The 14242-nt window shown below is 43.8% G+C and overlaps 1 protein-coding gene across 2 annotated transcripts in view; it reads right to left on the reverse strand.

Annotated features, from left to right (window-relative positions):
• The window catches only part of LOC119247993 (cyclic AMP-dependent transcription factor ATF-7), a 110060-nt gene that overhangs the window by 93463 nt on the left and 2355 nt on the right, over positions 1-14242 (reverse strand). The window contains exon 2 of one of the 2 annotated variants that reach the window (XM_054696675.1): positions 1846-1931. The gene's annotated coding sequence lies outside the window, so the exon portion shown is untranslated. Of the gene's footprint in view, positions 1-1845; positions 1935-14242 lie in introns of both variants that reach the window. The other variant, XM_037514871.2, reaches the window with a different exon arrangement.

A 14242-nucleotide genomic window follows, 5' to 3' on the forward strand; every position in this document is an offset into this window, starting at 1 on the left:
ATAGCTGAGTAGTATTCCATTATAAATCTATACATCTTAATCTACTCATTGGTCCTTGGCACTTAGATTGTTTCCATAACTTGGCTGTTGTAAATAGGGCTAAAATGAACATAGGAGTAGTTTTATCCCTTCAAATTAGTGTTTTTGTATTCTTCATATAGATACCTAGGAAAGGAAATGCTGGATCAAATGGCAGATTTTTTTTTAATATTTTGAGAAACCTCTATAATGTTTTCCATAGGGACTGGACCAGTCTACATTTCCACCAATAGTTTGACAGGGTTCCTTTTTCTTCCCATCCTCACCAAAACTTGTTACTTGTTTCTTTTGTATCATTTGGATATGAGCCATTTTCACAGGTGTGAAATGGTATCCCACTGTGATTTTGCATTTCCCTGATGATAAGTATGATGAGCATTTTTTCACGTGCCTGTTGACCATCTGTATACATCTGCATATCTTCCTTGGAGAAGTATCTGTTTACCTCTTCTGCCCATTTCTTGATCAGGCAAATCAAAACCACAGTGGGACACAATACTTTATTGGAAACTATCCCTCAGCATGAAAATGGACTACTATACAGCAGTTAAAATGAATAAATTACATTTACATTTATCAGCTTGGACAAGTCTTAAAAACCCCAATGTTGAGTGTTGGATTGAATCCAAGGACCAAGTAGCAACACCCAGCCACCGAAACCATGGTAGGCATGCTTATCATAATGGACAGCAGAGTCAAAACAGCAATCCCTGGTGGTGCGGGGTTAAAGACAAAGCCCTATCAAGCTAACGCCAGCCACTGCAACATGAGTTCAATCCCTGGGCAGGATGCTAACCGACATGGTGCCGCAGATCTCCCCTGTCTTGTCTGCTGCTCCCCTCAGCAGTGTATTTCAATAGATCTGCCTGTTTTGCTCCCTGCGCTGTCTCTGGTGAATCCTGTCACATCCCACACCCCTGGCCTATACTCCAGTTCTTGTATGCATAAATAAATAAATCTTTATAAAAAACAAACCAGCAATCACAATAGCCTGATATTCATAGACCTATAATGTTGGTTGATCGTGATATTTCTAGATGTGAAATAGGAAGCCCAATAAAGTTATTACTGCATCTGTATGAGAAAAGTTTTAGGCAAACAAAACCTGAATTATAGGAAAAGAGTTACTAACCCTTAGTCAATCCCCAGATTTGAGATACTTTAAGGAATAAGAACTCTTTTTTTTTTTAAAGATTGATTGATTGATTGATTGATTTATACAAGCACTGGGTACAGTCAGAAGCGTGGGAGAGTAAAAGAATTCACCAGAGCCAGAGCGGGGAACAGAACAGGCAGACTGACGAAGTACACTGCTGAGGGGAGCAGTGGGCGACAGGAGAGGTCTGCGCACCATGTGGGACCCTTGCCCAGTGGCGGGAGATCGAACAGGCGCTGCAGAGGCTGCGGGCAGCTTCGCACCCAGCACTCAACCGCTGCGCCACTGGGGAGGCCCAAGGAATAAGAACTCTTGAATGAAGGGGAGGTTAGGTCCTCTTGGGTAGGACCCCAGCACACTATCAAAAACTTACATGGTTATAAATTTTTCAAAGGATATAACCTTTTACCAGGGCAACTGAATTTCAGAAAAGGAAATAATCAGGCTTTTGGGGGACTACTGAGTGGCTAATACTAGCTCTAGGAGGCCCAATATGTCACTGTGGCCCACCAGTTGGAGTAGGGACTTTTGGGGGTCAGATGGTCAATGGAATTTTAGTTCAGATCCTCCTCAGCGTAGACCCATTGGGTCTCTGAATCCATTCTATGTTTATTTCTCCAGTTTCAGAATGCATAATCCATTGAACTTACCTATTTCGATTAGCAGAAGACAGATGGATCTTGGATATTGATAGTAGATCATCATCATCTTAATCAGAAGTTGATTCCAATTATAGCTGCTGTAGGAGACATGGTTTTATTCCTTGATACCTGAACTGAATTTCCATCTGACATGAAATTGCTTTTTTTCCAATAGCCAGGATTCAGAGGTCTAGCAATCCAGGGGTAAAAATGGGAGAGGCATCATTCAATATTACCACTAGTTACACACTAGCAAAATTTTTGCTCCCTCTCCATATGCTCTGCTGACCTAGAAGTTTAATTCTATTTTTTTTAAAGATCTATTTATTTATGCATTCAAGAGCTGGGGTACAGGCCAGATATGCGGGAGGGTGAGAGGATCCACCAGAGGCAGAGTGGGGAACAGAACAGGCAGACTGACTAAATACACTGCTGAGGGGAGACAGGAGAGGTCTGCTTTGCCATGTGGGCTGCTCACTGGCCGGCTGGAGATCCAACTCATGCTGCAGAGGCTTCGGATCGCTTCATAGTGCAGCGCTTAACCTCTTGCGCCACCAGGGAGGCCTAAGGTTTTAATTCTAAAGGGAGAAATGCTTTCACCAAGAGATATAATCATTCCATTACAGGAAGTTAAGGTTGCTGCCTAGTCACTCTGGACCGTTAAGGTCTTTGAATCAAGAAGTGAAGAAGGTAGGTCTGAGTTAGCTGGGGTGATGGATCCTGACTGTGAAGCAGAAATTGTGGACTGTTACTCCACAGTGAAGTTAAGGAAGCAATGTCTGGAATACAAGTGATCCTTTAGGGTCTGCATTCTTATATTTATGTGTGTCATCCATTTAGACATTTTGAGTTAATTTTTGTATATAATGTAAAAGTAACCAGCAAATTTTGTTTAATTTACATTTTGTTTTAGACCCTTTTGCTGAACAGTTTATCCTTTCCCTTATTTGAATTACATTGGTATCTGCTGAAAATCAATTGGCCATATATGTGTGGGTCCATGGTAAACACTATATCCATTTTATTGGTCTCTCTCTCTCTCTTTTTTAAAGATTTATTTATTTATGCATACAAGAACTGGGGTACAGGCCACAGATGAGGGGGGTGAGAGGATTCACCAGACAGCGCAGGGAACAGAGCAGGCAGATTGACTAAAATACACTGCTTAGGGGAGCAGCGGGTGCGTCAGGGGAGGTCTGCTGTGCCATGTGGGTAGCTCCTTGGCCGGCGGGGGATCCAACTTGTGCTGCAGAGAGGCTGCGGATTGCTTCATAGTGCGGTGCCCAACCCCTTGCGCCCCCAGGGAGGCCCTATTGGTCTCTTGACCCATATTTACACCAATACTACTTGATTTCTGTAACTGCACTGATTTCTTAAGAACAGGCAGTATAAACCCTCCAACTTAGTTCTTTTCAAAGTTGTTTTGGTCCTAGGTTCTAGGCATTTCCATATACATTTTAGAATCAGCTTCTAATTTTCTAAATTGTGGAATCTCCAGTCTCCCCAGTTCTCAGAGATACTTGGTGCCCAGAGTACCTGCTAGTCAGCTAGAGTGGGGTCTTGCAGGGGGCCTCTCACCAAGGCAAATGTCCTGGTATGAGTAACATACTGGAAAACCAGTATCTGCTGATCATAACAGGCAGATATTAGAACACAGATGATATGCTTAGACTGGCAGGAATAATGGAGCCCCCCAGGCAAGAGCCCAGGCAGAAGCTAGAGTCACTCCACCCTAGCTTACATCCCTAATCCCATCACCCACGCATGTACACTCCCAGCTTATTTGCCCCACCTTTGTACTCTGTGTTAATAAATACGAGACTGTCTTTGGATGGGGGCTGCACATTACTTCTGGGGTAGCCCCTCTAGGCTTCTCATTGCTCCACATGGAGTTTGAGTAATCTTTCCCTCATCCCGTGCCACTTCCAACACTGCTGCCCTGAGAGGCGACACTAAGTAAAGAAAAAAATATGCAGAGTTGAATTTATTGATCAGCTTGAGGGGAAATGATGTGTTAATATTGTTGAGTATTCGGGCCTCCCCGGGGGCGCAGCGGTAGAGCGCTGGGTTGCGAAGCTGCCCGCGGCCTCTACGGCGCCGGTTCAATCCCCGGCTGCTCCCCGGTCACCGGAGGAGGGTCCCGCATGGCGCACAGACCTCTCCTGCCGCCCGCTGCTCCCCTCAGCAGTGTGCTTCGGTCCTTCTGCCTGCTCTGCTCCCCGCTCTGGCTCTGGTGAATTCTCTCACCCTCCCGTGCTTCTGACTGTACCCAGTGCATGTATAAACAAAACAAACAAACAAATAAATAAATAAAAACATGCCTCTATTTAAAAAAAAAAATTGTTGAGTATTCTCAACATTTGTCTAAATACATATACCTATGTTATTTATTTATTTATAAAGTATTATTTATTTATTTATACAGCACTGGGTACAGTCAGAAGCGTGGGAGGGTGAGAGAATTCACCAGAGCCAGAGCGGGGAACAGAACAGGTAGACTGACGAAGTACACTGCTGAGGGGAGCAGCGGGCGGCAGGAGAGGTCTGCGCGCCATGCGGGACCCTTGCCGGTGGCCGGGGATCTAAGCGGTGCTGCAGAAGCTGTGGGCAGCTTCACAGCCCAGAGCTCAACCACTGCGCCAACAGGGGAGGCCCTACCTATGTTATTTAGGTCTTTAATTTCTTTCAGCAACATCTTGTAGTTTTCATTGTATAGTTTTTGCGAATCTATTTGTCAAATTCATCACCATTGCATATTTTTGATGTTATTCTAAATGGTTTTCTAAAATTTCACTTTCTGATTATTTTTGTTAACGTATATATATAGTTGACTTTTAGTATTGATTTTGTATCCTGTATCCTTGCTAAACCCACTTTTTAGTTCTAATGGTTTATTTTTTTTGTAGATCACAGGATTTTTCTGTATAAATGATCATGTTATTTATGAAAAATGAGAGTGTTAGTTCTTCCTTTCTAAAATGTATGCTTCTTATTTATTTTTCTTTCTTTATTGTACCAAATAAAATCTTAGAAGCAATGCTGAATATAAATAGTGAGAGCAGAGATTTCTTTAATTCTCAGTGGATTTTTGTGCTTAATTAAATTATTAATATTTTTTAAAATACATGTCAAACATAAAAGAAAGATAAAAGAATAGTACAATAATTTTTTTTCTCTCTGAGCCATTTGAGAATAAGTTGATAATACGGTTTCTCATCAACTCTGAATATTACAGTATATGATTTCTACCTAGTAGGGCCCTCTAGGTATCACAATAGAGGCACTAGAATCAGGCAATTAATATTTGATACATTACTGCCTTATAATCATGGACCCTGTTTCAGTTTTGTTAATTGTCCTTAAAATATCCTTTAGAACAAAAGGATGCAGTCGGAGTCACATACTGGCATTTAGTTGTCATGTTGCATTAGACTTCTTTAACATGGAATGGTTTCTTTGTCTTTCCTTGACATTCAGACCTTGACAGTTTAAAAGATGACAGACCTGTTATTTTGCATAATGTTCCTTATTTGCTATTTCTAATACTTTCTCATGATTAGATTCAGGTTATACATTTTTTATCAATAATTACAACAGAAGTGATGTTGGTCAAGTTGCATTCTATCAGATTCTATCAACCCATTTTGATTTGTCCCACTAATGGCAAAGTTAATTTTGGTCTCTTGTTTATGGTGACGTTTATTTATTTGATCAATCCCTTCTTATATATGCCCAATCTTTTGTTGCTGTTGTTGCCCATCTTCCCTCCCTGTCTACCGATGTCTGTTGGAAGCCCAAACCCCATCCCAGGCTCTCACAGTGCTTGCTCCCACACAGAAACAGAAGAGTCTTCACCCTTTTCTGGCTCCAGTACTCTACGATGGAGCAGTGTTACTACTTCTACCTACAAGACTCCTACATGCCCTACCTAATGGCTTTTAGACTGAATTGTTCAGGAAAGACGGAAGAAGACAAGAAAACAGGTTCATAGTTATTTTCTTTTCTTTTAAAGATTTATTTATTTGGGCCTCCCCTGGTGGCGCAGCGGTTGAGCACTGGGCTGCAAAGCTGCCCGCAGCCTCTGCAGTACTGGTTCGATCCCCAGCCACTGGCGAAGGTCCCACATGGCGAGACAGACCTCTCCTGCCGTGCCCACTGCTCCCCTCAGCAGTGTGTTTCATCGCTCTGCCTGTTCTGTTCCCTGCTCTTGCTCTGGTGAATTCTCTCACCCTCCTGTGCTTCTTACTGTACCCAGTGCTTGCATAAATAAATAAATCTTTTTTTAAAAAAATAAAGATTTATTTATTTATTCATACAAATGCTGTGCTGCAGACTAGAGGTGTGAAGGTAAGAGGATTCATTACAGACAGAGTGGGGAGCAGAACAGGCAGGTCTACTGAAATACACTGCTGAGGGGAGCAGCTGGCGAGACAAGAGAGAGCTGCTATGCCATGTGGGTTACCTCCCTCGCCGGGGCTTGAACTGGTGCTGCAGTGGCTGTGGACAGCTTCATAGTGCTGTGAATTAACCCCTTGTGCCACTAGGGAGGCCATTACACCCCAATTCTTATATGCATAAATAGAAATAAATCTTAAAAAAACACTATTAAAATTGATAAATTTGGACTTCATCTGAATTCAAAACTTCTGTTTTTCAAAAGATCCTTTTTTTTTTTTTTTTAAAGTGACAGTCTTTTTATTTATTTATTTATTTATTTGTTTGTTTTGTTTATACAAGCACTGGGTACAGTCAGAAGCGCGGGAGGGTGAGAGAATCCACCAGAGCCAGAGCGGGGAGCAGAACAGGCAGAAGGACCGAAGTACACTGCTGAGGGGAGCAGCGGGCGGCAGGAGAGGTCTGCGCGCCATGTGGGACCCTCCTCTGGTGGCCGGGAAGCAGCCGGGGATCGAACTGGCGCCGCAGAGGCCGCGGGCAGCTTCGCAACCCAGCGCTCAACCGCTGCGCCACCGGGGAGGCCCCAAAAGATCCTTTTTAAAAAATGAAAACACAGGGGCCTCCCTGGTGGCAGAAGGGGTTAAGTCTCAGCATTATGAAACAATCTGCAGCCACTGTAGCACAAGTTAGATTCCTGGCCAGGGAGCTGACCCACATGGCACAGCAGACCTCTCCTGTCTTACCTGCTGCTCCCCTCAGCTATGTATTTCAGGCAATCCACCGGTTTTGCTCCCCATTCTACTTCTGGTGACTCCTCTCACCCTCCCCGCATCTCTTGCCTACACCCCAGCTTTTTTATGCATAATAAATAAATCTTTAAAAAAAAATGAAAACACACCATGGAGTGGGAAAATACAAATGTAAAACATCTATCTGATAAACGATTAGTATCCAGAATACAAAAAGAACTCTTATTGCTCAATGATAAGGAAAGCAACAACTTAATTAAAAAAATAGGTAAAATATTTGAACAGATACTTCATCAAATAAAAAATACAGATGCAAATAAATACATAAAAAGATTATGAACATCATTAGTCCCTATAGAAATGCAAATGAAACCACAATACCATAGCAATACACTCCCACCAGAATGGCTAAACTTAAAAATACAGACCCTGCAAAGTGCTAGGGAGGATGAGTAGCAAATGGAATCCTCATATTTTCTTGTTAGGAATGCAAAATACTATATCCCCTTTGGAAAACAATTTGGCAGTTTCTTAGAGTTTACACATACACTTACTGCATAAACCAGAAATCCCACTCATAGGTATTTACTCAAGAGAAATAAAAACATATGTCTACACAGAGACCTGTACATGAATGTTCAAAGCAGCCTAATTATAATAGCCCCAAACTGGAAACTATCTAAATATCTATCAGCTGGTGAATAAGTACACGATTTATAGTACATGTATAAAATGAAACACTACTTAGCAATAAAAAGGAATAATACATGCACCAGCACAGATGAATCTCAAAAATGTTATGCTAAGTGAAAGAAGCCAAACACAACACCCTGCCTACTCTATGTGACATCCTTTAACGACATTCTGAGGAAAACAAAATTCTAGGGACATGAATCAAGTCAGTTGTTGCCCGGGCGGTGCCTGGAGAACTTCTGGTGTGACAGAAAAGTCCTGTACCTCAGCTGTGATGGTTACATTATTGTGCACATCTGTCAAAACTCAATACACTGTACATTTGAAAATGGTGAATATGTAAATAATTCCTCAGTAAGCCTGAATTAAAAAAGAACCACCGGTAGAAATGAGTGTGGTTTTAAAATGTGTCCACAGGGCCTCCTTGGTGGTGCAGGGGATTGGGATGCAACCTATGGAGTTCGATCCCTTGCCAGGGAGCAGCCCACGTGGCATAGCAGACCTCTCCTGACTCACCCGCTGCTCCCCTCAGCAGTGTATTTCATTCGCCTGTTCTGTTCCCCACTCTGCTCTGTCTCTGGTGAATCCTCTCACCCCCCGCACCTCTGACCTGTACCGCAGTTTTTGTATGCATAATAAATGAATCTTTAAAAAAAATAAAATGTGTCCACAAATTCTTTGACACTTCTCACTTCAAAAGGTGGAGCCTAGGGCTTCCCCGGTGGCGCAGCGGTTGCGCACTGGGCTGCAAAGCTGCCCGCAGCCTCTGCAGTGCCGGTTCGTTCCCCGGCTGCCAGGCGAGGGTCCCACATGGCTGGCAGACCTCTCCTGCGGCCTACTTCTCCCCTCATTGGTGTCCTTCGGTCCTTCTGCCTGCTCTGCTCCCCGCTCTGGCTCTGGTGAATTCTCTCACCCTCCCGTGCTTCTGACTGTACCCAGTGTTTGTATAAATAAATAAATCAATCTTTAAAAAAAAAAAAAAGACATAATCTTTAAAAAAAAAAAAAAAAAGGTGGAGCCTAGGGCCTCCCTGGTGACGCAGTGGTTGGGCGCTGGGTTGCAGAGCTGCCCGCGGTCTCTGCGGCGCCGGTTCGATCCCCGGCTGCTCCCCAGCCACCGGAGGAGGGTCCCACATGGCGCGCAGACCTCTCCTGCCGCCCGCTGCTCCCCTCAGCAGTGTGCTTCGGTCCTTCTGCCTGCTCTGCTCCCCGCTCTGGCTCTGGTGAATTCTCTCACCCTCCCGCGCTTCTGACTGTACCCAGTGCTTGTATAAATAAACAACCAACCAAATAAATAAAAATAAATAAATAAATACATGTCTCTTTAAAAAAAAAAAAAAAAAAAAGGTGGAGCCTAATCACAGTCCCCTTGAGTCAGACCCCTGGACTGACTAAATGTACTCTTCTAATAAACAGAATGTGGCAGAAGTGATGGTGGGGACTTCTGCGGATAGGCCATAAAAAGCATTGCAGCTTTCTCCTTATTCTTGCTCCTGGGGATCACTCACTCTGGAGGAAGTAGGTACTCTCCAGCTTTATGGAGAGGCCGACCTGATAAGGAATGGAGTCCTCTCGCTAATAAATATGTGAGCAAGATATCTTGGAATCTTATCCTTGAGCCTATTGCTTAGTGAACTAGAGCTGTAATCCCTGACATCTTGTCTGTACCCTCATGAGAAATCCTGAGCCAAAACCAACTAGCTAAGTCAGTATCATATTCCTGACCTACAGAAACTGTGAGATAATAAACATTTGTTGTTTTGTGCCATTAAGTCTAGGGTAGTTTGTTACACAATTATAGATAACTAATATAGTAAGAAATGGGGAAGTAATCTGAGGTGAAGCTGGAGAGGTAGGTAGGGACTAGGTCTTGTAAGGATTTGCAGTCACTGTGAGAACTTCAGATTTGATTCTGAGCTCAGTGGTAAGCCATTGGTGGTTTTATCCAGAAGAAGAGTTATAATTTCATTTTCAGTAATTACTTCACTAGAGTGGTCAAGAATGGAGGGAGAGGGCCTCCCTGGTAGCACAAGAGGTTAAGACACAACCTATGAAGTGGTCCGCAGCCTCTGAAGCACGAGTTTGATCCCTGACCGGTCAGGGAGCTACCCACATGGCGCAGCAGACCTCTCCTGACTCGCCCGCTGCTCCCCTCAGCAGCGTGCTTCAGTCAATCTGCCTGTTCTGTTCCCCGCTCTGTCTCTGGTGAATCCTCTCACCCCCCATACCTCTAACCTGTACCCAGCTCTTGTATGCATAAATAAATAAATCTTTAAAAAAAAAAAAAAAGAATGGAGGGAGACCAGGTTATTTCAGCAGTACATGTGAGAGATGATGGTGGCTTAAACTGCAGTGGTGACAGTGGAGATGGTAATAGGGGAGGGGGTAGTGGGATCAAGGTTGAGCTTAGGGTTTATCTGAGTCATTAAAATGAGAATAACAATGAAAGGAACATATTGAGAAAAATGATGGAGGAACATAAGGCCTGAATGAATGTATTTGAAAAACGACAAATTTGCCAACATGGTGGGAATTTATGGTGACTGATGGGAGGACAGATTGGTGAGAAAGTAGTGTGAAAAGACAAGCACGAAGGCCTCCCTAGTGGTGCAAGGGGTTAGGACGCAACCTGTGAAGCTGTCTGCAGCCACTGTAGCATGAGTTTGATCCCCCAGCCGGCCAGGGAGCAGCTCACATGCTGCAGCGGACCTCTCCTGGCTCACCCGCTGCTCCCTCTGCATGTGCTTTGGTCAGTCTGCCTGATCTGTTCCCCACTCTGTCTCTGGTGAATCCTCTCACCCTCCGTACCTCTGGCCTACACCCCAGCTCTTGTATGCATAAATAGATAAATCTTAAAAAAAAAAAAGAAAGAAAAGACAAGCATGAAAGAAAGGCCTGCTTGGTCACCATTAAATTGTGTGGACTTCATTTGGGCTGCCATTGAGGATTTATTTTATTTATTTATACATACAAGAGCTGGGGTGTAGGCCAGAGTTATGGAGGGTGAAGGGGGTGAGAGGATTCACCAGAGACAGAGTGGGGAACAGAACAGGCAAATCTACTGAAATACACTGCAGAGGGCAGCAGCGGGTGAGTCAGGAGAGGTCTGCTGAGCCATGTGGGTAGCTCCCTTGCTGGGGATCGAATTCATGCTGCAGTGGCTGCGGATAGCTTCATAGGCTGCATCTTAACCCATTGTGCCACCAGGGAGGCCCAATGGACTGTTTTTGTTATTGGTAAGGCTTCTAGTAGTTAAGTTTTGGGGAATTCAGAAATTATATGTGGATTTGTTTGCACAGGGTTCAGCACCCCTAACCTCTCTGGAGGTATCTCTCTTAGTTACCTCAGTTGATAACTAAGAAACAGCAGAGATTGAGAATTTATAAGATCTGTGACCATATTGGGAATAGTGTGGGCCCATTCTCCAGTATGACTGGTATGTTTATAAAAAGGGGAAATTTGGACAGATATGCACAGGGGCTCTGCCATGGCCACATGCAGGCGTAGGTCTATAAGCCAAAAATTATCAACAAACCACTAAAAGATGGTTGGGGCTGGGGGAACAGGACCAGATTCTGCTTCACAGCCTTCAGAAGGAACTAACTCTGCTGACACCTTGATTTTCGACTTTCAGCCTTGACTTGTGAGCTAATACATATTTTTGGTTCCAGCCATTTAGTTTGTGGCCCTTTATGGTGGTGCTAGCAAACTAACACACCATCTTTGTGACCTTGGGCAAAATTATTTTATCTAATTTTAGTTAGATAACTTTATCTAATTCTGGGCTTCCCCGGTGGCGCAGCGGTTGAGCGCTGGGTTGCGAAGCTGCCCGCGGCCTCTGCCGCGCCGATTCGATCCCCGGCTGCTCCCCAGCCACTGGAGGAGGGTCCCACATGGCGCGCAGACCTCTCCTGCCGCCCGCTGCTCCCCTCAGCAGTGTACTTCGGTCCTTCTGCCTGCTCTGCTCCCCGCTCTGGCTCTGGTGAATTCTCTCACCCTCCCGTGCTTCTGACTGTACCCAGTGCATGTATAAACAAACAAACAAACAAATAAATAAATAAATAAAACATGCCTCTATTAAAAAAAAAAAAAAAAAAAACTTTATCTAATTCTTAGTGTCCTAATCTATAAAATGGGAGTTACTGTATCTGCCTATAGTCCAGTCACGGTCATGAGGATTAAATGAAATGGCATTTGTGAAATGCTGATATTAGCTGGCACTACATAAATACTAGTTCACATTTGAAAGACACCGCCATTACCCAAGGAAATGGGGTGCCTTTGAAAAGTTTTGGAAAGAGTGACCGTAACTATCGTGTGCAATACAACCTAAAAGTAACAGGATAGCTAAGATGATCTTGAAATTCTTTTTTCCTGTTGGATTTCCTTAGAGAGGAGGCTTGGAATTGTCTTGCTCTCTGTGGCAGTGTGACTTCTTTTGGGATAGGACACTAGTGCAAGAACTAAAAGCACCTTCAAAGGCAGGAAGATGGAGGCTAACTAACATCCTGTGTTGGGGTACAGGTGGAAAGGAAGGCGTTGAACAAAGCTAGAGAAGAATGGCCAGCTGCCTCAGGCCTCTGGGCTTCCTCGCTCACTTCCTTAGGTAAAAGATTTAGGCTGGGGGTTGTCCTCCTCAGCTCCTTAAGAGAAACCCAACAGAGGCCTCACCGGTCTCTGGAACACCTAGTCCTTTCAGGCAGAGTGTCCCTTGCCAAAGCAAACAATCCCAGCTCTACGATTGTGCTCTGGCTGGGGTAGGGGAGAACAAAGATCCCTTTCTTTGCTTCCCCAAGTCTATTACTCCAGCCAAAGGCACTGTTTACACAATCTTCCCTGGTGAAGAATTTGTTCCTTTTCTCTCTAGGTTGTGGCTGGAAAAGACTGACTCCCTCCTTAACTATTCTTTTTCCCTAGGCTCCTGGTTAGGAAAAGAGTCCAATACTTGAATCTCCCACCCGGAGAGATGTCAGCACACTTAGGAGTAACTCCAGGCCCTTTTGTGATGTGACATGACTGAGAACCTCAAAGTCTTAACAGCAGAAAGCTTGTCTGGCTGGAAAAGGGAGGCTGGCTACAGAGAGTAGGGGTTTGTCTCCATTTCCATTCTTACACTATCACTGACTCTCAAGAGATTCCTAGGCTTTTCTGGATCCATATCTATGAGTGATTCAAACAATCAAAATCCAGGGCAGATTTGAGTACCCTCTGAAAAAGGATGTGATAAGGTAGGTAGGATGAAAACAGTGTTTTCTAGTGGGAAAGTTTCCCTTTAGTCTATTAATTCTAGCAGTGCATGTTTCCCTCAAATCTCAAAACAAAAGTAAGAAGGAGAAAAGGAAGCCCCAGGGTAGAGGAGTCTAATATTAGCTCTGGCAGAGAATCCCAGTGTTAAGTTACTCCTGGTAAATTGGTAACTAAGAAACAGCAGAGATTGCGAATTTATAAGATCTAAATCTCTAACAAAGTTAAAAAATCTAATTTCTTTTATTTCTATGACATCTCAAGGAACTGTGTCTGTTTCACACATGGAAGGAAGTTGAAGTCCAAGGAGAGTTAACCAAAGATAACTTGAACCCAGGATTCTGGCACTTTCGATCTGGTCAATTCCAGAGGGTTAAACCACTTTTTGAAAATTTTATGGGACTTTAGCACTATACAAATTTTCTCTGAGCTAAATCCCCACTGACTATTCTGTTGCTAAGGGAGTTATGGGCTAGCTGTTTGTTACCCTTTGTGGCTATGTTTTGGAAACTTAAACTCCTTGTACCAGCTGTTGGGATCTATGGATGGAAAGACCTTAGGGGTGCAAAGGGGATACAAGTCTGTTTAGTCTCAATACCATCCCTGCACACACACACCCCTCCTCCCACTTGCAGCAAGTTGGTTTCTATAAAAGCAGCTACACAGTTCCTGGAAGGCTCTAATCCACAATGGTTAAAAATACCATCTTGGGGCTGAGCTGAGTCAACTAAGTTGAGTCTGCCCAGAAACCCAGGAAATGAGCAGTGAGGTAAAATGAACCCAGGGGGAAGCAAAATTTTACCTTTCTGTGAGGTAGCGACAGGAGTGGTAATGATGAGGAAAACAGATGAGTCACCTTCACTGAGAAATCTAAAAAACTGTCTAGATTTGTCTTTCTCTCTCCAGTGATATCCCGGCCCCTATGCCTTGAGCTATGTGGTATAAGGCAAGGATCATGGGTGACAGGCTATTCTTTTCTATGGACTCATGAGTCTTGAATCTGAGTCTTGGTTTTCTCATCCGTTAAAACAAGAAAAAAGATCTAAACAAATGTCGTAGCTATGAATGGTACAAGTGCATGACATACAATTTTTGTTTAAAGGACTTCCTGTTTGGCCTTCCTGAGCTAGATACAATGAAGTGAAGCAAAGGGTCAGATAAATGACCTTTTGGAGTCAAAGATTTAGATGGGGTCTCCCTGGTGGCACGGAGATTAAAGTCTCAGCGCTATCCAGCTATCACCAGCCACTGCAGCATGAGTTCGATCCCCGGCCAGGGAGCTGACCTACTTGGTGCAGCAGACCTCTCCAGTTTTGCCAGATGATC

This window comes from Talpa occidentalis, unplaced genomic scaffold (assembly GCF_014898055.3).
Source record: "Talpa occidentalis isolate TD23 unplaced genomic scaffold, MPIMG_talOcc4v2.1 talOcc4.16, whole genome shotgun sequence".
NCBI classification, from domain to species: Eukaryota; Metazoa; Chordata; class Mammalia; order Eulipotyphla; family Talpidae; genus Talpa; species Talpa occidentalis.